Source organism: Ptychodera flava, chromosome 2, assembly GCF_041260155.1.
Source record: "Ptychodera flava strain L36383 chromosome 2, AS_Pfla_20210202, whole genome shotgun sequence".
Taxonomy (NCBI): domain Eukaryota; kingdom Metazoa; phylum Hemichordata; class Enteropneusta; family Ptychoderidae; genus Ptychodera; species Ptychodera flava.
The window spans coordinates 13996084-14022722 of NC_091929.1; the positions used below are offsets into that span (position 1 = coordinate 13996084).

Genomic DNA, 26639 nt, shown 5'->3' on the forward strand with positions numbered 1-26639 from the left:
CCATAGGATGTGATCCTTCTGCACACTTACTGAACAAAATCTGATCCCACAGGTGTCTTTTTGCTTTAAGACTGGATAGTTGACGTATTGCATCATATTGTGTAATGGATGACAAATATAAATATGAACATTAAAGCTTTTTAGTATCTGTGATGCTTTACGTAATAGAACATAATACCGACAAAATGTTTACACAAGACATCGCTAAAATGAAATGTAATATTTGTTTGTGTTCGTGTGTTTGTTTGTTTTTTGTTTGTTTCTTATTTTAATTAAGTTTGTTTAAAGTAGTGCATACACATTCAGAGTTTGTTGATAGTCATGTCACGATGTCAATGCAAAATTTGCTTCGAGTTTGTTTAAGTAGTCATTTGAGTTCATACCGAATCGAATGAAACAGTTGCTTCATTCAGATGAATTCTTCAGTTTGTATCATCTTTCGGTAAAATAGGCAAGAATCACAAATATTCTTCTACAAGGCCTCACTAGAGTTGTAATCGTACCTTTTATAAACTTAACAATTTTTTGACAAAATAAGCCATAAGTTCAATAATGCGTTTTTATTCCAACACAAAATTGTGTAATAGGAAAATTCCAATGTTTTATTTATTATATTTGCTAAATCATGCTACAGATATTTTTAAAATGCCATGTCTTATAAACTTCTGGATGCCGAAGACACTGAACGATTAAGATCTCGGTGAGCGTTATGGGACCCACAAAGGTTAAGTTTAGCTCATTAGTTCTTTTGAGAAATCATCCAAACAGGCAGCGTTTGCTCATGTATACCGAGAGTACGAGAAGTCAAAATCTGAATAATAATTGAGGATACTTTGAGGGCGTGCTTCATCGTAACTGATTGCTACAACTCTTCATGACATCGATCACTTGACCTTACATTTGCATATTCTTTTTTTTTGCATATTCTTTTATGTTGTGTCCTGCGTCATGCACTCTTGGCTGAGCGTCGGAGTGAAAGTACCTGGCAACGATGACTGTATAAACAAGGACGCTACACTGTATTCCGCCTTCCCCTGTCACATTTCCGCCACAACAAGGTAAGATTTGCCTTCGATGGTGACTGCAAGTGTTCTTCTTTTCCTGTCCTTCGACAGTTTCCCTGCAGCGAACTATACATGATCGTTTGTAATTTCTTTGTAACCATAGACGTAAAACTTATACGTCAATGGTATAACCTACTTCGCCAAATTATCTATTCATTGGTTATTGCATTTCATTTACGCGGTCGAAATTTTATCACATTCAGCTTACTGTAGCCCGAGGTTCACTTTATTGACGACTTAAATCTTTGTTCACTACAACAAAAGGTATAGAAGGATTTATCCACTTTCGGTTTGTTGGTTTCTGACGAAATCTGGGATGGTACAGCCATAAACAGTAAATTTAATTGTGATAGGCAAAATTTTATCACGGAAACTATATGAGTTTGTCACGTTGCCCCGGGTAGACAGATCCAGGGGAACCTCTTCACGTCATCTAGGGGTAGCTGTCTGTCTTTAGATAGTTGCAAATCAGCACACTGTGTGTTTGTGAGAGAATCACTTTTTGTGACCTTTTACCTCAGCCGAGTAGCTGGAAACGATATAGAAAATAAATTTTGAAGGCACGCTCAATCATTTTCGAAACAAATTTTCTTGTAAGAGGTAACAACCCGGTTCAGAAAATTACGTACTTCGAGCATTGAGGTAAAGACTTCAGAGAAAAATGCACCCTAAGAAATAATGTAACAGCTTTATCTGCTGTAACAGTTATACTCACCTTTGTATGTACAGGTTTCCCTTTTATTAAACTGTCGCATTCTATCATCGATAGCGATATATCGACTTCATTAGATCTGTGTCGCCGTTTTGGAAACTACATTAATCAACCTGTGCATTACTTTTTGTTCTTGAGCACTCTCGCTTATTATTAAAGTTTTGTTGTTAACATTTCGATGACTATTGCAAAAATAGACATTTATTTCGTAATACTAAAGTGCGAACAGATATGAACATGGCAACCTCTCACATCTGAAATTATTGGAAAGTTCAAAGACACAATATTTATGAAGTTAAAGCCTACCTACAGCAACTTTTTAATAATTTCAACGCTTTATTTATTGTCGGCCAGTAAAAACCGGTTTCTTTTGCTAGTCACAAAAGCACGTCGAGTTGCTGAGTGTTCACTGATCACAGCCTGCATGAGAAAAATGTGCGATATGTTATTTTTGACGACCGAAATTCAAAGTCAACGATGTCATTGCATTCTGTAAACAAAGCGATACATTAGCAGGCTAATATTTTGAGCCTCAACATACCTTTGGTAGGAAAATACGAACGCACATCTTTCCAACAGAGCATAAATAGCGAACATATCAAAATAGTTACTGGTGTTTTCCTTTTAAGTTAACACTCTTTGTTTCCCACTATGCAAGAACACTATTACTCTAACAAAAGGGTATTTGTATGGTACCTGAGGTAGTATGCTTTTCTGATCTACTACTCTTGGGTGTTTATTTTAAAACTCTTGGAGCCAGACAATTTTTACCGTCTTTGTTTATTGACAATCCAAAAAAAATTAATTTTTCCCTGTACTTACACAGGGATGACGGCCATTTTAAAGATCAAATGTCAGTAAATTTTCAAAAAATATATTTATCTGGTACCAAAATATATGCACGGTAACCACTAATTATTATCATTGATTTTGAAAGAGAACGTTCAGAAGTGTCCTTGAAGAAAGTTTAAGCAAAAGTTTTAATTTCGAGGAGCATACTTCATTAACTGCACAGGTAACTTTCTCTTGGATTAGATTGGAATGGATGCTGCTATCGGTGAATGCTGGCGCTGTGGTCAGCCCGGAAAGCTGAAGTGTCCCGATTGTGAGTTTGGCCTGTACTGTGGACATATGTGCCTGTCTGATGACAAATATAGACATAAGGTAAGGAGACAGTCTTCAAATAAAAACAAAGAATTGCATTGGTATAGCCTTTGATTCTTTATTACGCTTTGTTTGCACAACCTGAAATTTTCCAACTATTATTATGTTAGGCTCAAATGGCTAAAAAAGAAAGTTTTTAAACAAGGTTACTTGAAATAATAATTTTCATACTGTAACTAACAAGTCAATAACCACTATATATGTTTGGGAATAGAAATAGTGAATAAGTGTGTGTGGTTGCTAAACTAACATGGGAATATGTACTCTTTATTATATATACTTACTAGTGATAGATTTGATGATTTGTCCACTAAATATTTGATCACTGCCAAGCTTTATCGACAGCTCACCGAGTGACAAGTTTCGTTTCTGTAGATTGAATGTTTCCATGCGAAGAAAAACAAGACGTGCCACGTTTGCAAGAAGGTAACACAAAGCGCCAAACAGTGTTCAGCTTGTTTAACTGTGTGGTACTGTGGAAGAGAGTGTCAGAGGAGAGCCTGGAGGAACCACAAACGGAATTGCTTAGAAGAAGAAGAGAAGATACGTGATACTGTTAAGCTTTTGGAAGCAGATTTTTTCAGTTTGCTGTACAACAGAGACAAAAAACCGGACACTTTTGTTCATGTTGTTACTGGGGCAATACCCCTGCTATAGATCTTTTGAAATTACCACAAAATGAGTTCAGCAATGGTTGTCGTCCTGAGAAGCTATGCTTGCTGTTATCTGGAGTTGGGGATCTTAGATACGTTATCAAGACAGGCGCATCGTTACCTGATGACTTTAACGGTCGAGTTGACTTCTATCTTAACGACATTGACGTTCATGTATTAGCTCGCAATGTTCTTTTCATCTATATGATATGTAGGTCACATGATTTGAAAGCCGTTGCGCAAGATTTGGTTCAAATTTGGTACTCTCTATGCTTTACCATTGACATTTGTGAGCATCTTGAATGTCGACTTGAAGAACTGATACATATTAGTAGTCATAATTTGATGAAGGAAACACAAAAGGCTTTAATTGTGTCAGATGCAGACTTAGACAAAATGAAGGTACTTTGGTCACAGTGGCTAAAACTGTCGAAAACAGGTGGCCCACGACAGCACATACTAAAGCAGAGACAGGCTGTACATTCTTGCGGGTTTGAAGTTGAAAAAGATTGGATTAGTTATCTTAACAGTGTTCCACAACGTCATCAGAAGTCACTGCGAGAATTCTGGAAAGATGGTCTTTTTATGTCAGCATCAAATCCAAACAAATCTGAAGCCGTGTTTCAAAATATAACACTACTTTGTGACGATCCGTCCAGACATGAGGATATCACTTCGTTCAGACAACAGTTTCCCAGTGTTGGAAACATCAATGATATCCTCCCCGAGTGGTACAAAACAGAACCACTTGTTTATACGATTCCGGCGGAAACTCTTCCCTTCACTGGATGGGATTACGTAGATGCCAAGTCCCACTCTGATGTTCCGAATTTATCAATCATGTATTCAAATTATATCTCTCACATGATTGAGAAATTTGCTCAGCATGTCAGAAGCGGTCGCATGTCAGTACAAATTCTACTCTGTGACTGTTTCAAACTCGACAAAGAGATTGACTCATCACAGGTCAGATTCGATCGTATTTCAACGTCCAATTTGTGCGACTACTTCGGTTTGCCGGATATTTTGGATTTATTCAAACCTTTTCTGAACACTTCAAATCCCTGCTCTGTGATTATAACAGAAAGCATATCGTGGGCCTCAAAATGTATAAATGATCAAAATCCAATTGTTGATTTTAGCAAAATATCTGCGGATACAGGCATACCGATCTCACAGTCCTCGTACATTTATCAAAATCGCACCGCAGAGGATTACATTGACGTCTCTCATCTGTTTCTGCGGTACTTACGCGCCGAATTTCTAAAATCTCCCAGAAGGCAGTTCGCGAAGAAAATTCCAACACTATCAGAAATAGCAAATTACGATGGTTTAAAGCTACGCGATTTTTACCATGAACTCAATCGCGTAATCCCGCATCGATGGAGGCTTAACATTCGTAGAGTTACGGAAATGCCTGGGAGTGTGAGAAATTTGGAATGGTTGTACGTCGGCAGCGAGACCCAGAGTCGTTGTTAGAACATACATTCTAACAGCTTAGCGTGTCAACAAGTTTTAAATTTTGCCAGCCTTCTAATTTTGTTTAAATCTTCAGTTATTTACTCACTAAAGTTATTGGATGACATGAACTTGAAAGCGATACAGAGCAGGGCAAAAATCGAGTTGAAAACTCAAAAATTATATTATTTTGGCCGGTGAAGACATAAAAGTCAAAGAATGTAAATGGACAAGGTTACCAACGTATGACGTGTTTCTATGATATGACATACCAGTCCCATTATAGAGAATATTTTTTCCGCCATTTAATGGCGTAATTCCATAATTTTGTGAGCAAAAGTTAAGTACTTTCATCAATATTTTCACTTTGTCGTATCACTGTTTAAAGGTCACATAAAGATATATTTAAATACGGACTAGTCTTGTGTATTCTATAATTTGTCACGTGACATTGGTATCCATTTACGAATATTTCCTTGCTTATTATATTAAAGGGCGGTTTTTATAACCTAGCTACAGCATTTGAGACGATTGCACCGCACTTGAAAATGATAAGTTTAGAATGCCAATCAAGGATTTATAATTATTTTGAAATGTAAAGTACATATAACAACATTGGAACTAATTTTGGATTATTGGATAGTGAAGTAATGTTTTTTTGATCTTCAAATATAAGCTCATCTGCTTTTCTTTTTACATTACACACTTGTTTTTATGAGTAATTTGTAATATCACAACATTCAGCTATAGGGCACCTAACATTTTTGAGAAATTTGAAAAATATGAAAATCAAATTATGCCAAATTAGTTCCAATCGTGTTTTATGTAAGTTGAAGTGAAAACTTTTCAACCATATAAATATCACATTTTGTTGCTATTATCTCAACCAAAAGTAATTGAATAGATCACTTGTATAAAATCAAGTAATAAACCAGAAGCGAAATTTCGCCTGATTCCACTTGACGTTACATTTATCAAGGCCTATGACCAGAGAGCCTTTCCTTTGTGCACTCCAGCTTAATGAAACTTGTTGCCATCAGAGGTCAATACTGCAAGAAATATTGAGCATTTTTGACAAGTATAACTTTCACTTTTCTTGTTAACTTTCATTTCACGCTTTTCCCGGACTGCTCTGTGATTTATGTTCTCGAGTTACTCGTGTTATATATATTTTTATTTTGTTGTGTGTCATGTACAGCGCACTACGAAATATGTATAGTGCGCTTTTGACTAAAGAATTCAAGAGAGATGAATAGACGTTCATAACTCTTGTGATTATATATGATTTAGACAATCATTTTATGTCGCCAGAAATAAATGATACTATCATAACTGATCGCGAACCTGTACTCTACTTTGTCTAGGCATACCTCGTATCAATGATTCCCCGACAAGACGTGGCAGGTTTGTAATACTTGGTGGAGAATCCGGGAGAAAAGCTAGTCTGTTGATTTTAAAAAAGGAATATGGTGGTTTCTTATTTTTGTTGCTAGGTCATAATGCTGTAAGGAAAAGTCACTGTCGAATACTGCAAATAAATTAGGTGACTCAGAGCAACCACATTTCGTCCCAGCATCAAAAACAAATAATATTTATGTTAAAATCAACTGGTAAGAAAGCAATCGTCCCTTATGATATCAGATTCTTAAAAAAGCTTGCTGCAATGCGCGCCATGGTTTTTTCATTATGCAGAGGCAAGTAGTGATAGTTAGAGGAAGTAATTATCTGGTATCTTCTAAGTATAATGCTAGTATTGTTAATGTATCAGATCCGTGTCGTTGCAAACAATATGACCAATTGTCAATGTCGTTGTAAACATATATGGCCAACTTCTCAGACAACATGAAATTTACAAAAGTTGTCTTCAAACGTTCTATGTGCCTGTGAAAATTCAGTGTACAAAATATTGTCACAAAACCAATTCTTAGGAGCAAGACACAACAAAAACTGTAGCACTTAAGTAAAAGTGAAAGACTGTTTTACATGTACATCGCACACAGATTGAATCAGTCTTTTTTGGAATATCACATCACTTGTTGTTAGTTGTACAGATTGTCAGATTATAAATGCATCGATAACTTGGTGCAATTAACATGATGCCAGTCTTCCGAGAATTCTCAACATTAATCACTTTGGTATAATTTTTAATTCGTCTGAAATATATACTGGAACGAGAAGGAACGGTGAAAGGGACAGCAAAACATGAAACGCGAATTAAAATGTAGGATATAGATGCTGTTACCAATATCAGGACAAGAAAATAAACAGTTCCTACTTGGTTGACTGCTTTTCCGTTCGTGTACATATGAGATGTACATGTAAGATGACGACAGCATTTAGAATTCACTCAAGGTCACCATGGACCAAAACCTTTCACCATCTAGTGCTATAATTTTACACAGAAAATTATGTATTTTCAATTTTTATAAACGAGAATCAGCAAAGCACTAAAACATATCCTATTATAATATACACCGAGGTATGCTGTTTTTAGTTCACTGAGAAATTTTAGTTAAAATTTCATTATTTACTACTCCTTCCCAGAAACTAGTCATTGGATGGAAGGAGCCGGTGTAAATGTTGTGAAATAAAGTGAAAGTAAAAATAAAAGTTCAACAATCAAATAAATAAATAAATAAATAAATAAATAAATAAATAAATAAATAAATAAATAAATAATAGGATCTGTCGACCTGGCGATATCTTTGTGCACTTTATGTAATGAACAAAATCCGATCTCACGTGAGTCCTGTTATGATGATTCTGTTGCTTTAAGTCCATATAGTTGACTTACAATATTGTATTATGTGATGGGCAACAGGACAAATTATGAACCGTAAAACTTGTATCACCTTTGCTTTATATTTAAACCTTTGCTTTTTATTTAAACAATCAAAGTATTTCAGTAAAACACAATCAAACATAACACAATCAAAGTATTAACACAATCAAAGTATTTCAGGACATATAACCTTCTAAAAATGGTATTAACCATAAATTTCATCAAAAACAAGTATATTTTCAAAGTACTTTTCTGCACTTTTATACATTATTCACTTGTACCTTGACTCAACAGCATACCTACTAAAATGCCTGGTGCATCTTCAGACGCGATGGCCTACATATGCATTAGGTACTGATAAAATGTAATTTGGAGGATGTTTCAGGATAAATAATAGGCACGTTACAGATAAAACATGGATACTTTCAGCAAAGTGCGAGCAAAATTTTAAACTTTCACTTCCGAGCTTGGCACTGCCTTTATCTCAGCTCTTTGGCTTACTAATAATAAACAAGACACATATTGAAAGGAACTCAAATGAGTAAAAATTTAAAGCCATACGTGGCAGTCATCTTACCTCACGTCTAAATTTGGGGGAATGGACAGAAGTATATTCATTAAGTTTGTTGAAGTGATCGTGTGTGGTTTACATCTCGACATTTTGTTAGTAAACTACAAAGTAAGCGTTATTAATACAAATGCAATTCGTTTGCTTACGGGGATGACACATACGTTTAAATAAGAATTAGCAGATACTTCACCTCGGGGATAGATAGCCGGACACTAAAATTTTACTATGCTTTTCTGATCTATCACTTTTGAGGGCCAATTTTAAAACACTGGAGAAAAAAATCACCAGCTGGGTTTTTAGAAAACGAATATATAATTTTCCCCGTAGAGTTAACAAACGAACGGCGGCCATTTCATATATCGGTAAAATTCAGGTAATTTTGTCTGTCTAGTACCAAACTGTACTGTGAGCCCTAATTTTAATTTTTGATTTGGTGAGAGATTGTTCGAAAGTTTCCTTTAGGAAGTTTTGGGCGAAAGTTCAAGTCTTTCAGCTTCAAGGCACACACCACCTTAAACAAGACGGCATGGCCATGGTGTTGTGTCCTTGAGCAAGGCACTTTATTCCTCATTGCTTCTCCCCACCCAGGAGTGATGGGTACCTGGTAGGACAGTGGTTGCAATGTGTGCGTTTAGCTCTGCTGCGCTTATTGGCTGCACATGTGAGCTGTTGTTTGCTCCCCAGGGAGTTGAGTGGTATCATATTAGGTCCAGTGACCAGGGATAATAACAATAATTGTAAAGCGCCTTGAGCACATGAACTTGTGGATATGTGCGCTATATAAGAACCCATAATTAATTATTATTATTAGACTTACGATTGTAGAACAGTTACACGATTCGCTATTTGCAGCTGTGTTCTTCGGCAGGCATAGACGTCATGTACCATTCATGTCGAAAAAGATCCACGTCTTAAAGCTAAATAGCACTAAAATATTAGATTTCGGATATTCCTGATGCGGGATATCTTTGTCGGTTGAAAGTAAACGGGAATATCATTATATATTCTGCCGACCCACATTGGCAAGGCGATGGATATTTCAGGCATTCGCCGATTAGAATTTTTCTGAAGACGCTTTTCACACAGAGACACGCATGACCAACAGGTTTATTTAACCTTTGACCCACAATGGATCGATCTGAGCCTCTGAGCTCCATGTTTCAATGGTGATCGAGTGAAGTGAAAATGTGGATTCCACTGACAGAGAACCGTCCTCAAGTTTTGGCCTATAGGTTTCAGTGACTGTTCCATGTCATCTTTTGACGTCAGAGTTTGCTTGTCTTACTAAAAGTAACATAACCAAGTCATAGTACGTTGTACGCGAACAACGCTGATCCTTGTTAGCATGTTTAAGCTTTTGTTGTTTAAGGTTAGGTCGTATTGCGTGAGATTTCGTAGAATCCGAGAAAGCGAAAGTAAATATCCTCTTGCGTTAAATGTTAAAAGAAACGAAAATTGTAATACATTGTTAAGAAGAAGGACATTTGATTTTTCAACGTACTTTCTGAATGTCATGATGCAGTGCAGCAGAGGCGATGAGACCATTTGTCTTTTGTTCTGAACTGGGCTTCTAAATATCTGACGCGACCCTTCCGTTCTTTCGCGCTGTCTTCACTGCAAAGTCATCGAATTAGAGTGCTTTGCAATTGTCAGAAACACGGCTTCCAATTCGCCTTGATTAGATTGTCAACATGAGTAAACAGTTTTCAAATATGTTGAAATGAATTCTGGTGACGTTGTTGAACACCATGCATTGATTGATTACTCTGGACAAACCAGCAAGTAAGGTATGTCTGCTTTTGTTCACTATAGTAGATCGGCGGGCAGCCCAATCCTATAGTCTTAGCCAAACTGATCATGGAACCTTTCTATTTAATATTTTTAATTAAACCAACATGGTCATAAGGCATTATTAGTCACAGCAAAAGTGTTAACCAATTAATAAGTTTATGACTATGAATATTGTTGATTAGATTTAAAATTCTGTTATTATTGTATACTTAAAAAATTACCAAACTGCAATTCATACCGTTTGCTGTACAGCGAAGTATTTGTCTCGTATGCAGTCTTGAAACGCTCTTTTGGAAAATTGTTTATGTTGTGAATTACCCGAAATGCATCGCAAGGGCTGGATATGGATATTGCTTCGTAAAACGTCAACTTCATTGAAATTCTAGATACCTGCAGACAACCAGATACCGTATCACACCATAGTTATAAACTTGAAATCGGCTAGTTTAGATTTTTGCGGTTTTATTGATATTTATGACCGACTGGCGATTGTTAATAGCAGGAAAACAAAAACTGAAATTGAAGGTCATTCACTTATACGGGATAATGACGAAAATGAACTAGATGATAATTTGCTTCCGAATTACCAAACATTTGGGATAGTGATAGAGCCAAATAGTCTGATAGATTATTTAAAAAACACAAATAAAGCGAATTTTGGCCGATATTGAGTTCAAGTCACATGTACAGTCGTGTCCACAGGCCAGCACACTGCAAGCCAATAGGTTCCAATGCACTTTTGAGTTGTCACGTACTCAGAACAAAGCAGTAAATGGATGTAACCTGCAACATATAAGATGGCGTCTTCATTAATTATTCATGTAATTCATACATATTCATATTAATTACGCAGCAACTTTTACGTTGGTTACATACCGTCTTTTGATGTCCAAGCGTCAGTAGCACTAACAGTCTCAATCCAAGATAGCCTCGTCTTGACCCAAGACTGTGGTAGGAACGTACAACATGCACCTGCAGGCTCTTTGGACTGGTCATTAACGCGACGTAAGTCATTATTATTCATGACTGTGCTCTTCACAGTTGAAACTAGGACATCCTTATTATGAACTGCAGGCTCAGTGCTGAAAAACTCTCGCCACTAAAGACAGTGATATTCAATTTGGATATAGTTTCCGACGGTTGGAACATAAAGTCCCAGATATACTTCTGATTGTGGACTTTGTACACCTACAATGCTATAGCCTTATGGCTATTTTGACCAGGAAGTAATAGCGTAGCTAGTTATCAAGAAGTGACTCTGTGGATATGTTGACATGTCGATGACCTTTATTGCAAAGTAGCTCGTAAACGCTACCCTCTTGTCGTTTCGAATGCGGTTATAAGGTCATAATTCTTCAGAAACAGCCAATATGACCTCAGCACCAGACAGTACAGGTATTGGAAGCAGAACTAAGACAAACGGCGCCGCCTTTGTTTCTAGAACCAAGTGCTTTCCTCCAGCAATAAAAGAGCCAACTGAACTTGACATTTTAACCTTGCTCGTTCAAAAATATCAAGGGACAGTAACATATGAGAAACTTAGGGCAGACACCCAAGCATTTCCACCTGGAGTAGATGTCGACATATGGTTAACGAAACACAAGAACAAATTCCCCATGCATACAGATGGAAACGGGAAACCAAAAGTTTCAGTTTTTGAGCCAAAATGTCGTGTCTGTTTCAGCTATAATTCAGTTTGGAAATGTAGGAAAACTTCTTGCAGATTCCTTCATGTCTGCAAGACCTACGTCGCCGGATTTTGCAGATTTGGAAGTAAGTGCAAATTCGCACACAACTTTCATGGAAAAGATACACTGCATAATCTGAAGCAGATGCAGCTCGATAGCTTCAGTGATGAGGAAATACGAATTATAACGCGACTCTCAGTGCCCTTTGTATGCAGTGACTATGGGGAGGATGGCTGCAGCAGAGGAGACAGTTGTCATTACATCTTTGCAGAGGTTACATTATGAACAATCAGTCACGCTGCAAAGTGATCGATACGAACAAATGTCACCTATGCCATGACTTAGACTCACGACACACGAGGGACATACTTGAAAGGTACGGGCTAGCAAATCTGGAGGAGCGTCAAATTCTGGGAGTAGTTCTCGTTCCAGTGGGTGGAAACAAATCTCTCAAGAAAACGTCACTCGTTCCCCTGACTGAGGAAGCAGATTGGGCATCCGATACAGTTGTCACAATTTGCGTTGACAACTTACTCGGAAAGTGCGATAAAGGTGTCTCCTGTCAGAGTGAACATTTTTCCTTGCCATACCAGTGGATATTGGAGGACCAAAGGTCATCACATGCACACCCAACGACATCTGAATGTTTTCATCTTTCGAAATCAAGATATACATTCCCAGAAGACGTTAATACTCTTATCGAAAAAGAATTCTGTGATGCGGACAAGACAGAAATGAATATAACTGACAGGTATGGAGAAATTCGCTGTTTCATACTGTAGAAGCTACTTTGTGCTTCCTTAGTACATTTCGATATCTGCGAAACATGTAAAATGAGGCATTAATCTCATTCTAAAAGAGTTCTTTTGAAATTGAGCTATTTTGAAAACAAAAGTGGAAGCAAACGCGCTAAGGAAATGTAATGTTTGTATGCTCTGAAGAAATTACTTCAAAACGTTCCCCGGATCTGAAATTCAAACTCTCAAAATATAATAATTCTTTTCTGATCTTCAGTTGCCTGGGCTAATTTAAAGCCCTTGGAACAAATACCGTCTTAGTTTTTGGAAAAGAGAAAATTTTGTTTTTTCTTATAGGGTTTAGACAGGGAGGGTGGCAATTTTAAATTTCGAAATGCCGTAAAAGTAGGTAATTTGCTTTTCTAGTACTAAACTTTGAAAGGCGCCCGCAGATGTTTATTATCGACTTGGTATGAGAATGTTTGAAAGTTTCAATAAGGAAAGTTTGAGCAAAAGTTTAAATTTTTCACCTTCGAGGCGTGTATTACCTGAAGGAACACTGGATAAAAATCAAATATGCCGACCAGATTTTTTTCCAGAGGAAAGGATTTGAGTGTTTTGCCTTCGGAATCCTCACCAAACGACATCAAAGTTCCATCATTTTTCTGAGGCAAAATATATATTTCCACAAGACGTTAATGCTGTTATCGAAAATACATTTTGCTATGTTGACCAGACAGGAGGGGTATAGCTGACAGGTATAGAGAGATGACTTCTACTTCATTTTGTTGTGCTTACTTCTATTTTATGATAACATACAAAAAGGTTAGATATTATGGTGTATAGATGTATGTTATACAGTACCACTGACATTTACAGCTAAGCTAACAATTTCGTAGTACATGTGCTACACAGGCTATTAGGCAACACGTTTAGGAAAGCTTGTTTAAAGCTCAGACGAAGCTTCATGCCAAAGCTTCGAAAACCAATTTCCGTGCCAAGATTAATTGAAGATTTGTGATGTTAACCTTCAACCAAGGTTTGCCTATTTGTTGAAGCTTTGATCAACAAACCTTTAGCGAAAGCTTTACTGTCCAGTTTTGTTGAATTATTGACCTCCTGACATTTGTCGAACCTTCAACATACCAACCTCTTTCGAAGCTTCTGCTTTCTTACCTTTGTTGACGCTTCAGCATACCCACCTCTTTCTATGCTTCCTCTTTCTGACCTTTGTCGAAGCTTCAACATACCTACCTCTTTTGAAGCTTCCTTTTTCTGACCTCTGTTAAATCTTCAACTTACCGACCTTTACTGCAGCTCTCATTTTATTTGAAGCTTCAACATATCAACCATTGTTGAATCTTTGACTTTCTGATCTTTAATGATCCATTGACCTGCTGACCTTTGACAATGGTTGTCATATGCAACCTGTCTCAAAGCTTTGTGCTGCCAATATTATCTGAAGGTTTACTCCTTTTGAAGTACAGTAGTGGTAACTTTTGATGATTTTTACAGTAATTTTGTACTAACTTATTACAGTTGCACTTTCTTGTTCTATAGATCATACAGTATGATGAAATGCCCAGTGCTTGGCTTTTCAACATAGCCTACAGGTATAGCGTTTATAGCTTACAATATCGTTGACAACTAGAGTGAAATTCAATCCTCAAGAATAGCAAAGCACAATACATTTATACAAGTTCTGTTTAAAATTTAATATCAGTCATTTTGACAATTCATCTCAGGTAGGTTTTATCAATGTGACAGATTGCTTTTAAGTATATTTTTCCAAAGTTTTATTTTAATTGCAATAAATCTTCTTCACATTTGTCTTGTATAAACTGTGTTTGCCAAGATTTTTTTTTTCATTTTGCTTTGTTCAGGAATCATAAGGACCAGTTTGATGACTTTTTGCATTTTTTTCTTTTGGATGCCAGTTATAAGTTCTTGTTTGACTCCTGGAAACATATTGAAACAATTGCTTAGCTCGTCAACGCAGGGCCAATACATGAATTTGTAAACTACACTGTTATCATTTGCATTTTAATCTTATCCAGACCAGTGTTCACTTTGATTTAGGGAGTACGAAAAGAAAATGCAGTATACATTAAGGACAAAAATAGTGAAAAATTATGAAAGTTACAGAGCCATACTGGCTCGTAACATCAAATTGCCTTTTTGTCACGACAGTTGATAATTGTCTCATGTACACAACATATTTTTAGTGAATACACATTTTAATAAATTCCTTTAAATCAACTTGAACAACAAATGGCAGCATATTAAATGACACAACACACTGGATTGTTTTGATAATCATTAGCTATATCTCAAATTGCAATCTAATGTTAATTATACTTTCCTTGTCTGTAGTTTAGGTACAAAACTTCATGTCATTTGATAAATATTAGCAATAAGTGTCAGCAAATCTGCCATTTAGCTGAAATCACTAAATTTTCCTGTGAATGAGATTTTCTCAGTCTGTGTATTCCCCTCTGAAATTTACGAAAGGAGCATGTTCTGTTGGACTGAGCTAATGTAGGAGCTATGTCTGTCCGTGTGTCTGTGTTCCTGTGTGTCTGTGTGTCTGTCTGTTTATCTGTCTGTATGTTTGTCCGATATCTCAAAAACAGCTGATAAGATCAGAATCAAATGTGGTACATACATTCATTTAGCAAATGGCAAGAACTAAGAAGCTTTTGGTAGGTGTGACTTGCATACTTTTTGCTCATTTGCATGATGATTTTTGAAAAAATGGATATACATTGAGAACGACTGCACACAATTTGATGAGATTTGCTAAAAAATGTTAATCACATGCAACATATATCAGCTGTGAAAGGTATTAAGGGATGACATTATATAATTAATTTGTATATTTAATGAACTTTCCTAATTAGGGATATTTATGTGAATGGACGACCAAAGTTGACGAAATTTGTTATGTACATTGAAGCTATTATGATATAACATTATTGGAAGTTAATACGCATTTTACTTCAGGCAATTCCTAATTTACATATTTAATAAACCTTTCTAATTGGGGATATATGTCGATTGACTCAACCAAAGTTGACGAAATTTGCTAGGCACATTGAAGATACTGTGATACAACAATATTCAAATTCATTCCGCATTTTTAATCCGGTTAATTTCGAATTTGCACATTAAATGAAATTCTCCAATTAGGGATATTTATCTAAATTTACTGTACCAAAGTTGATGAAACTTGCTTTGTACATTGAAGATATTATAACATTATTGAAAGTCGTTAAACATCTTTACGCGGGCAAATTCCTAAATTGCATATTTAATTAAATTTCCTAATTTAGGATGTATATCTTGATTGACTGGACCAAAGTTGACGAAACTTGCAGTGTACATTGAAGACACATTTGCCTGGGTTTTTGGGTCGGACGACAAATTGTCGTCCGACCAAAATACCCGAGTTAACCTCGAGCCGATACTGTACTGCAGCTAGGTCAGATGTCAGGAATATCCGAAACAAAATCTAGGATCGTGTCAAAACAGTCAGGGAGACAAAACCACTTTGATAAATGCGTCCTTCTGTTGACCATCGCATCGTGGTGCGATGTTGTCAAACTATCATCGATAAACCAAATACTGATACTTCAGTTTTGTTGGCATTAATCAATCATGTCACGATATTTACAATACATTTGTCACGAAATTACTCCATTCATTTAAAGATTAGCCAGGTACAACGTTCATTTTCATTTTTAGGTGTTAAATATTCACAAACGGTAATTTCTTGAAACATTTTGTCGTCTGCGTATGTTAAGTGGAAACTTACCTTGAAGATCGTGTATGTAAGATCCGGCAAAAAGTTGTGGTGTTTTGATATTCAGAGCCCTTGCAAAATGTTCAGCGGTCAGAGCTCTGTCTCTTCCTACCTCCATGCTTATAGTGAGGTCCAGTGTGTTTGCCAGACCATTTGTCAAAGCCGGACTACCCGGATGGGCATGAAAAACAACATTTAAATTCCGACAACTTGTATTATTACCTCGTTTTCATTTCAATATGGACGATGGTGATTCTCTGTCGAGTGCAAGTCAAAATAACGTTATTATTATAATGTATGATATGATATTGCATTATAATGAAGCAATTTTTCTACTCAAAAAGCGAAATCGCTTATAAAACACGCTTTTCAGTATAGTTTCCGCATTTCTCTGTTGCTTCGGTTTTGCTTATCCCACAAGGTGTAATTCGGACACCGCCTCTTTCCACATGGTATATGACCAGCGCTGACGACACACATATCAGACTGGTGAAGTGTAAAAGTTACGATCACGATATTATTCATACAGCAGTGCATGACCACTCAGCTTCGGTTTGTCTGTTTCTGCGACGATATAAGGTATAACGTAGAAAAGCCTAAGACCAGGGAGTGAAGTTGACCCGGCATAATTATTATTAGTCAAGTACACTCTGGACAATTCTGTATATAACCTTCAGAAACGACCTTCGCGCGACATACCTATTAGAAACAACTAGCTGAAGGTTCAAGTCAAACTTGAACAAATGTCCCCGGTTCAAAACTTTATTGCACCTTGTGAAGGTAACCTTTGTCCAACCTTTCAAAAAACTAAGGTTGTCGAAAGGTTCATTGTAAACATATGACGAAGGTTCTAAGGCTGAAGCTTTAAGTAACCTTGTGAAAGTAACCTTTGTCCAACCTTTCAGAAAACTACGGTTGTTGAATTCATTGTAAACATTTAACGAAGGTTTTAAGGTTAAAGCTGTATTTAACCTTCGAAAATAACCTCATTCAAACTTTGGGCATTAACCTTTGTACAAGATTGCAATGCAACCTTTGACTTACATTTTTTTAATCAAACCTTTTCTGTGCTTCGGTATAAGACCCAGCACAACCTTGAAGGGAATCGATCTTCAACAAAGGTGGTGCACAATCTCGTGTGAAGTACTGTGTTCCAGATGTATTGACCATGTTCGCAAAATGGCCGTCATTGCAAACGCTACTTGTGAGTTTGTCAAGGAAAATAACATCACGGTATAATACTCAGAGTGAGGTTAGTGCATGAATTTTGGCGCGAATCATACTTTGGAGATTTAGCAATTACTACCGATTCCAACAAAGCATCGCTTTATAAACTGCTCAAGTCAAAAACGAAAAACACAGTTGCTTGAATACAGAGAGTTCAGCTTGTTGCTAATAAGAATGACAAGCGATGCCTTTGGAATTCTCGGATGAACCCGAAAACAGAATTATTCGAGTCCTTTTACAAACTAATCACTTGTAGGCTACTGTGTACATTTCAGGTGCGAATCTGCAATTTGTGGCTTGGAAAATACCAATGATCTGTCAGTAAACTTCGATGACATGTCTGTTGAGAATATACACAGGGATGGAAGCAATGAAATCAGGGAGAATGTCGGTTGGATTTATCGCCTATCGACTCCATCCTACAACTTGGCTGATCCTAAAACCAGTTCTGAGTGTAGCTTAGCTACTAGGTGGAGATGGTACTTTAAAGACTCTGAGGATGTTTGGAAACCTTATGGCCTTTCTAGCGGTGGTCTGGTGAGTGAATGGCGATATAGGTGTACGTTTATGCAAAATATAATAATTTATTTTGACAGATTAACTGAGAAATATATATTGTAAGAAAAAGCCCATACTTCAAATATTTGTGCGCGGTAAGAGATGGCACACGAATTGAGTCTCTTTGGCAAATCTCACTTACTTTGCATGGTTTTAAAGTCAGTCATATAAAGATTTGTATCATTTCAAGTCAACAAAGTTAATTTGCCTCACTGATGGCAATGTTGTGGTAGGTCTGTTTAAGCGATAAACCCTATCGCAAACGGATATACACGAGATGTGAGTACGATACGCGACATACAGTGTGAACCGCTTGGCTATGCATGTATATACATGTATTTGGAGCACATAGTACTAAAGTCAAGAGTACTATATATACATCCAGAGAAAGCTATTGCTATTGTAGCATATAAAATTTGGGTTTTGGGCTTTTTAAAATATGGTTCTCCATGGTATAACCATACTTAAAAGAGAATTTTACGGAAATCTTACGGAGATCAAGGGCAAGGTACCGGGCCTTATTGGCAATGACGATATCTCGTGTACGCTATCCAAGCAGTTGAAGTGAATCATATGTCCGGACATGGTAGATGACTAACATAACAAATATTCAAATGATTCAGATCTAAATGCAATTACAAATATTTAGATTAGGTTAAAATGTTACATTTATAGATTCTTATATATTACAGGCAATAGATGATATGATCGAAATGACGTATTTGTCTGAGGTCAGTACCTGCTCGTTTATGAATGGTGATTTTCACTATACGGTAGAATTCAGTCCATCTATGCGTGAAATAAACTGGGAGAATGATTCCAAGAGGGAGGTTAGACGGAGACCGGTGTACTTATCACCAACTAGCATTAAAGATCTGTTGACCAGGTATGTTCTGTGTATTTTGGTCAGAATTGGATAATGGTATTTTAGGGCTGATTCATAATGACGTCAAAATTCAATATGCAATAATTATATGTGTCCAAATGGTTTTCCACAATTTTCGAAAATAAGGTCTGTGTTGTCGACAGAAGCAGGAACTTAAGGCGACCCACGTGTGCAAGTGAAAACTCCAATGTCGCGGACTCAATCCAAATTTTGGCAAGCGGTGGCACATATGGGCCACCACAGGAAACTTGCAGAATCGCACAAATTAGGATTCAAATTTCCGTCGTTTAGTGCTACATTTAGCACCAAACCTACTATCCCACTCATTTGCATTCACGAATCTGATCCGTCCAGCCATCTTATCTCGACTAATAATCTCCAGCTCGATCGTCTGCCTGAATTTATGCAGATAAGGTTGTTTTGCAATTGTATTGTCAGAGCTGCAAAGTCTGTCGGTCCAATCAAGGCAAAGCTTAAATAAAGTGTTTTGTAATTATAAACCCAGAAATCTATTGTAAATAGGTAACTAAATGACCCATGCAACACCAGCCTTCTTATTGAATGTCTATGGTTTTGTTAGTTTAAAATAAATCCTGCTTGTTTGGCTCGAATTCTTTGCTGTATTGAATTTTAAGGCAAATGACCTATTTGAAACATTCTAGCAAGAAGTTCCTGCAACATGTTACAATAGGGAGCACACATGATCATCATACATGTCACATATAGGGACACTTGTATTAGCATATATGATCGCGAAGAGCTAGAGCCAGAGACTTTTTATCTAGTATTTCAGATACTAGATTTACTAATTGTAAATCTCAATTAAGAGCAACTATAACAAAACCCTATGATACAAGATGGTTTAGAGTTTATAAAGGTAACGTTTACCACCTCATTATTTTGAGTAACTTGGGTATTTCTATGCTATTCATTGAATTCTCGATCAGATTCGAACCCACAATACGGCACCCAGTCACCTGGCAAAGACATCACTGTCAAAATCGCTAAGCTAAATCCCTACCCCTAAAATGACCTAGCAAAGTTGTTGCCTATTTTATGATTGCAACACCTGCACACGCTGTAAAGTCTATAAGGCAATTGCATATAGTGAGTTTTATCATCATGCCCCCTCCCCCCGGGAATAATTTGAGTGGGCATCATGAATTCAAAATATGTTAAATGTTCCTGTATATTACTGAAGTTTTATATGCAAGACGATTGGAATTAATTTGGAATAATTGGATAGTGAAGTAATGTCGGTATCATCTGCCAATGTAAGCTCATCTGCTTTTCTTTTTAAGCTATACACTTGTTTTTATGAGTAATTTGTAATATTGCAACATTAAACTATAGAGCACCTCACACTTTTGAGAAATTTGAAAAATTTGAAGATCCAATTATCTCAAATTAGTCCCAATCGTGTTATGCTGTTTAGACTCGAATGTGTGACTGGTACAATGCAATGGAATGATCCCCAAGTGCTGTTTTGTCCTTCTAATGAAGCGATGCTATCAATAGTTTCAGCAATTTATCGTGACTTTCATTCTATAATCACTTCTTTTCTCTGAATCTTCAGAACACAGCAACCATCCGAGTCTTGTTCAACTCTACCACTGTCCTGGAAACCTATGCCAAAGGATGTTGACTTTATTCGCTACGCTCTACCACCATCGTCACAAAATTATATGTCTGTTGAGAAACTCTTCAGGAAAACAATGGATATGTCTACCTTCACCATTCTTGCCATTGAGCACATTCAAAACCCTTTCAGGTGGAGTATGTACCAAAGGTAATCATCTAAGACTATTGCCTGTATTATTCGTTCATGTAAAATGTACTAATATATTGTGCATGTGTGGTATTCAAATAATTGAATTAAGCAATAAACAAGACACAGCAACAGTATGCCACGAGACTTGGACCAGTTCATAATATATGTGTACGAGCGATAGCGAGTGCATATATGTCGTGATCAGGTCAAAATCGAGTGGTTTACCCCTTGCGGAGTTGGTTTATTGCTATTATACCATAATGTTAATTTAAATTCTGTCATACCATGTCAAAAAAGGCATTTTCCATTAGCTGAGAGCTCGTTCCAGTTCCAACCGTGGTATATTCCAAATATACCACAGTTATTTAAACATCTTGACCAATCAGATAAAGTATTTGCGTCATCAATATACTGGTGTGATAGAATTGTCGATATAGGAAAGTAATTGCCTGTAACCCAGCAATTTCAGTCGACTGTGTTAAATTTTAGGACGTATGCTTTCATTTAATGTTATGGTCGATTACACATCATCGACAAGTATCATATGATGTTTTGAGTAGTATAGATACTGCCAATTCTGGGATTATAGTGCGACCAATCCTCCCTAAGCCTCCATTTCCCCAAGGAAGGATCCAAAAACCATTATGAGAACTCCCCTTTCTTAGCTTCCTTTCCATCCAACAAGGCCCCAACACCGTTAAGGAAACTTCACCCTTTCCAGATCTTTAAACAAAAAATAAGCCACTGAGCCCACATGCGAACAGATAGGAATATTCATTTAGAAAAATGAGAACACATTAAAAAGAACACATGTGGGCCTACGAGGAAATACGAATAGGCAAGCTAGGATTCCATGAGGCTAGAAGGTGCTTTTGGATTAGAAGCGCATGATATTAAAAGATCCGAAAAGAAGAGGAGGCTCCCCATTCTATTGTTCCCCCTCCTATTTCCTTCCGAAGGCTCCAGCATGACACCATTGGCCAGATTCTCGACAATTTCCAAACTATGCTACCGGCTTGTCAGGACATATTCCTATCCCATGAAGAATACAAGCTCTCGGTGAGTGCAAAAGATGTGGAGCAATTATTCACTTTCCCTCGTCGGCTTTGCAAACTCTGTAGGCTACAATGACACTATTTCCTAGCTTCTGGATATGTACAGGACATTGTGGAAATGCAAGTCCATGAAAGCAGCAGGCCCGGCTTTGCATACTCTGAATTGCTTCTACTACCAGAAAGCTACGAACGGTTTCCACAACCAGGATTCTATACACCAGGGGTCGAATGCCTCAATACAACTTGCTGCTGTATATCCACAGCACAGAACCATAGAAGTGTTTATACCCGAAAAGCAAGGGATGCAAGAAACCGGAGACCCATGTACACCCAAAAGAAAGAGACTGGAGACTCGCACACACTCAAAAGGCTAGAAACTGGCAGGTATCAACACAGGATATCCATGCCAGACAAGAGTAAAAGGACCTGTTGCAGCTATCAAGACAGATTCTGGCCAGCAAAGCATTGTAGAACATCGAAAAACAAAGACAATTTATGCTTACGCAGGTGTATTTGAACTGCCACTAAAGTAAAACCTCCAGGCAGCATGTTGATGTGGCAAGGGAGACGATTGTATACGGAAAAGATAAAGGCTATAGCATCCCTTTGTTCTGCCACCTTGGCAATGAATGGATGATCCAGCAGAAGAAGGGCTGGTTGGCTGCCATCGTGATTGCAAGCTAGTAGGTTCAATCAGCATTGCAAGCTGTTCTAGAATGCCACCAACATTGTGAGCTACTTGAGCGCTATCAGCATTGCAAGTTAGTAGACCTCTATATTGTCCCCCACCCCGGAAAAGCAGAACAACACATCCTAGTGGTATCCAATGGGATATATAGTCTCCAAGGTCCAAGTCTATCTTATTTTTGCCATTTTGCCTCTACATCCAGAAAAAAACCTGGTGGAGTTCCCGGGCAGGAATTCCTGCACCACCACAGAGACAGACATGGACAAGGAATCGTTGGTAGGCCCTTGGGCCACCAAGCACCCCTTAAAGTGAGGCCACCTCCTCTGCATGGCGATCATGCACACCATAATCATTTTGGGACAATCAAAGAAAATGGTGCGATGAGCTGTGGCCAACTTTGGCTTCTGCATGAGGCCAATTTTCTGTGTGGACATCTGATCTATAAATCTGGAAACTTGGAATTTGGTTCCTACCATGCAACACCAAAACCAGCAAGAATCATAATCATAATCATATTCTGAATTTCTTATATAGCGCATTACATATTTAAATATCTCAATGCGCTTTACATTAAAAACAAACAAAAGACTGACAAAATTACAGTAAATTTAAAATGTTCAATAAAAGTAACAGCTGGTAAAACTCAAGAAATGGTTAAAATAGATCAACAAATAAAAACTCAGGTATAAAATGACTTAAAAGGGTATAAAACTCATGTATAAAATGACTTAAAAAGGTAAGTTTTTAACCCAACTTTAAAATTATCGAGTGACTGAGATGCACGAAGGTGCGACGGCAAAGAATTCCACAAACGGGGCGCACATATTGAAAAAGCCCTATCACCATAGTAAGCTGTGCGACCAATGGGTTGATGTAACTCAATATCCCCATTTGAAAATGAACGCAAGGTATGACTCGTACTATGTCTAATCAAAAGCTCATCAAGGTGAGACGGTACGTGACTACAAAGAACTTTAAAAGTAGTGCAAAGAATTTATATCGGATACGTTGTTCAACAGGGAGCCAATGAAGGTAACGAAGAAAGTGAGTAATGTGATCACATTTTCTCTTCTTAGTAACAAGACGAGCAGCCGAATTTTGAATTGTTTGCAGTTTGCGTATTTCAAATGAAGGGAGGCCGAAAAGTTACCTGTTGCAATAATCCAAGCGAGATGTGATCAAAGCATGTTTCTCAGTTGAAGGCTGATCAAGTATATTACGGATTTTACCAATCTTCCAAGAAGCCAGATGTTACAACCATATTCTGGAAGCCTATAAGGCTGCTGCCCACCATGCGGGGTGCTGGCCAATCCAAAGGAATACACCTCCACAATACCCAATATGTCTCGTAGCAATGGAGACAAAAAGAAAAGCCAACATTTAGGGGTTGAGAAGTTCATCTTCCCCCTACTAGAGGTGGCCACCAAGAAGCAGGTATCAGCATCCTCAAGAACAAGCTGAGAGGAGTCCGGCAAGAACTAGACAACCTTCAAAAGTTTGCGGCCATGAGGGAAGATACAAAGAAGACATGGGGGACTAGAGGGAGCATGGTAGAAGGGACCCTGCAGAGCCCTGCCGAAAAGATCGGACACATTACTGGCAAGCAGGTACGGGTTTGGGGCTTCGCCAAGAAACACAGGGTTCAGAGCTGTGAGGCCTTTTAGGTTGTGCTAAAGCTTCTCGTCCAACCACAGAAGCCAGATGTTACAACCATATTCTGTTTTAGGGTGACAAAAGGCCTGGCCATGGTCCTGGAGGCTGTTTGAGGTGACCTCAAGCAAGAGGACCCACAGAAATAAAAAATGTTTTCTCTACTGGCTGCCAGCTAGTGACTAAACTTAGAGAATGTCAAGATTGGCAGAGTGAGGCCTTCCGCAAAGGAGAAGGGACAGAGATCTACTGGAACCCCTCCATATCCTAGAAACCCCCAACACGAGAAGATCGAGGCCCATCAGAGGATAACTATTCTGGAGAAGGGGGAGGAAGAGGAAGAGGTGTTAGTCTTCCTTAATGTCCCATGGTGGAAGCACTGCAGCAAGCCCATCACATGAAAGAGGGACTATTCCTGCTGCGCCTATGCAGAGACGTAGTACAAAAGGGATGCCTAGGACAATTCTTTTCTCTACCCGATCGCAGCCAAGGGCAAGCAGACAGGGGAAGAAACTCTTGCACATGGCATTTTTCTTGAAAAAGAGCTGGAGAAGGTTTGCCTGGAAGAAACAGCCACCTCTATAGTCTACAAGATAGGTAGAGTGAAGGGTACAAAACATATGACAGGATTGTTTCTTGTTTTCCATTGACATTGCAAGTTAGTTGTCCACTAGAGCCTCGGTTGGTTATCATTGCAAGCAAGTAGACCACCTTTCCTCGGTTGGTCACCAACACCATTACAAGCTAGTATAGCACTAGAATCTCTGTTATATACCACTACCATTGCAAGCTAGGAGATCATTAATTTCCCACTGGGGATGCAGAACAGCACACTTTCATGGTACCCAATGGTGCAAATGGCAACGCTCCCATCTATTTTGCTGTCTTGCCAGTGATATACCCCAGTATATACATACTTCTTTGTCACCTGCCATTTGTACACTTTTTGCTCCCTACCCCTCTTTCCTCGGAGGTGTTCTGTTCTCCTCTTTTGGAGGGGTTCTGCTGTCCTACCCTACCACCTCAAGGGGGAGAATAAGAGCTGTGCGAAGGTGGCCTCAAGTGTTACAAGCCACACTCCAAGTCATCAAAGTGAAAGGGACCAAATACAGCAAAGCCTCGAACTGCCATCACACTCGCCAAAGCTGCTAGAGAATGGTTTCTTCTGGATCTCTTCTTCCAAATGCTCCTTCAACTGCAAAAGCTGTGGAAAGTTGCTATCCTTGTGGATATCCTCTTCTGCCAGCTTCTCATGCCCAAGAGAGCAATGCCAATATCGTCCAGTTTGGACAGCACCAAATCATTTTGCTTTTTTCATTCAAGCAAACCGCAGATAGAAGTCCTCTATCAATGGTCGGGCTGCAGGAACAAGTTGCTTCCGCACAGAGGGAAAAACTGGTCGTTCTTCTCAGTTCCAATCTTGTATAGGCGGATGGTGCCAATTCCACATTTTTCTTTGTCTGCTAAGCAGAGACCTTCTCCCTAAGGTCGTGAATTTCTCGAATTTCGTCTTCAGACAGGTCTCGCCAGGGTGGCACTTTGCTTTCTCAGGATGTGCCCACCTCTATATTCCCACCTACAAGTTTTGCTAGGTGGGACAATTGTTTTGTCCTTTGGCAAGTCATACGGGCAAATCATGGGACAGGTCCCCCGGATGTCTTCAGCAAGAAAAATTGCTGACTTGCTACAACTTTGCTACAGACTTGATAAAGACACTAGTCCATTAGCTCCAAGACACTTTGATGATATGCAACAAGTCAGCAAGTCGGTAACCTACATTCTGCCTTGAGGTTTTGCAATTTAGTGGCAATTCACGGAGTTGACTGTCAAGAACCAGAACATCCATCGGAAGCTCACCCTCATCAGATGTTCTTCTGACAAGAACAGTATGCCCAGACGCACCCTTTAAGTCAAACAAATGTTTAAAGTGTGAAAAGTGCAAAATTGATAATTATAATTTAAGGTTATCCAAAAATTACAGGATTTATGTCAAGTACATTATGCAGTGGAGGTATTGTCTAAGATGCATAGTGTCGAGGACAATGCTGTAGTGTACCATGTATGAGGACATTAATCCCGATACCACCACTAACTAGCAGTGGTTCAGGATGGTCCCTAGTAGTAACTTAAATTTGTAAAAAACAAATGCCCAATGGACCTGGTAATGTATTGCCTTGAATGGTAAATGATTATTGGGACCAGTTTAATGTCATATTGTACACCTTTTGTTCCAATATTACCAGAAAAAGTTGAAATTAACAGTTTATAAGCCTTAGGATACTTGTCACACACTGTACTAAGCGATCACGAGCAGACTGGGAACGCGTTTAGCTCCTCTGTGAATATGATTTTCATAGTTTTGCAATATTACAACACATACCT

At 38.1% G+C, this 26639-nt stretch overlaps 1 protein-coding gene and 1 long non-coding RNA gene across 2 annotated transcripts in view; both read left to right on the forward strand.

Annotated features, from left to right (window-relative positions):
* Positions 1-26639, forward strand: part of LOC139115282 (protein mono-ADP-ribosyltransferase TIPARP-like) — a 50302-nt gene that overhangs the window by 18074 nt on the left and 5589 nt on the right. The window lies entirely within an intron of this gene.
* Positions 919-7672, forward strand: LOC139115302 (uncharacterized). Its single transcript, XR_011548094.1, has 3 exons — positions 919-1058; positions 2792-2940; positions 3316-7672. It is a non-coding gene; the product is annotated as an uncharacterized lncRNA (long non-coding RNA).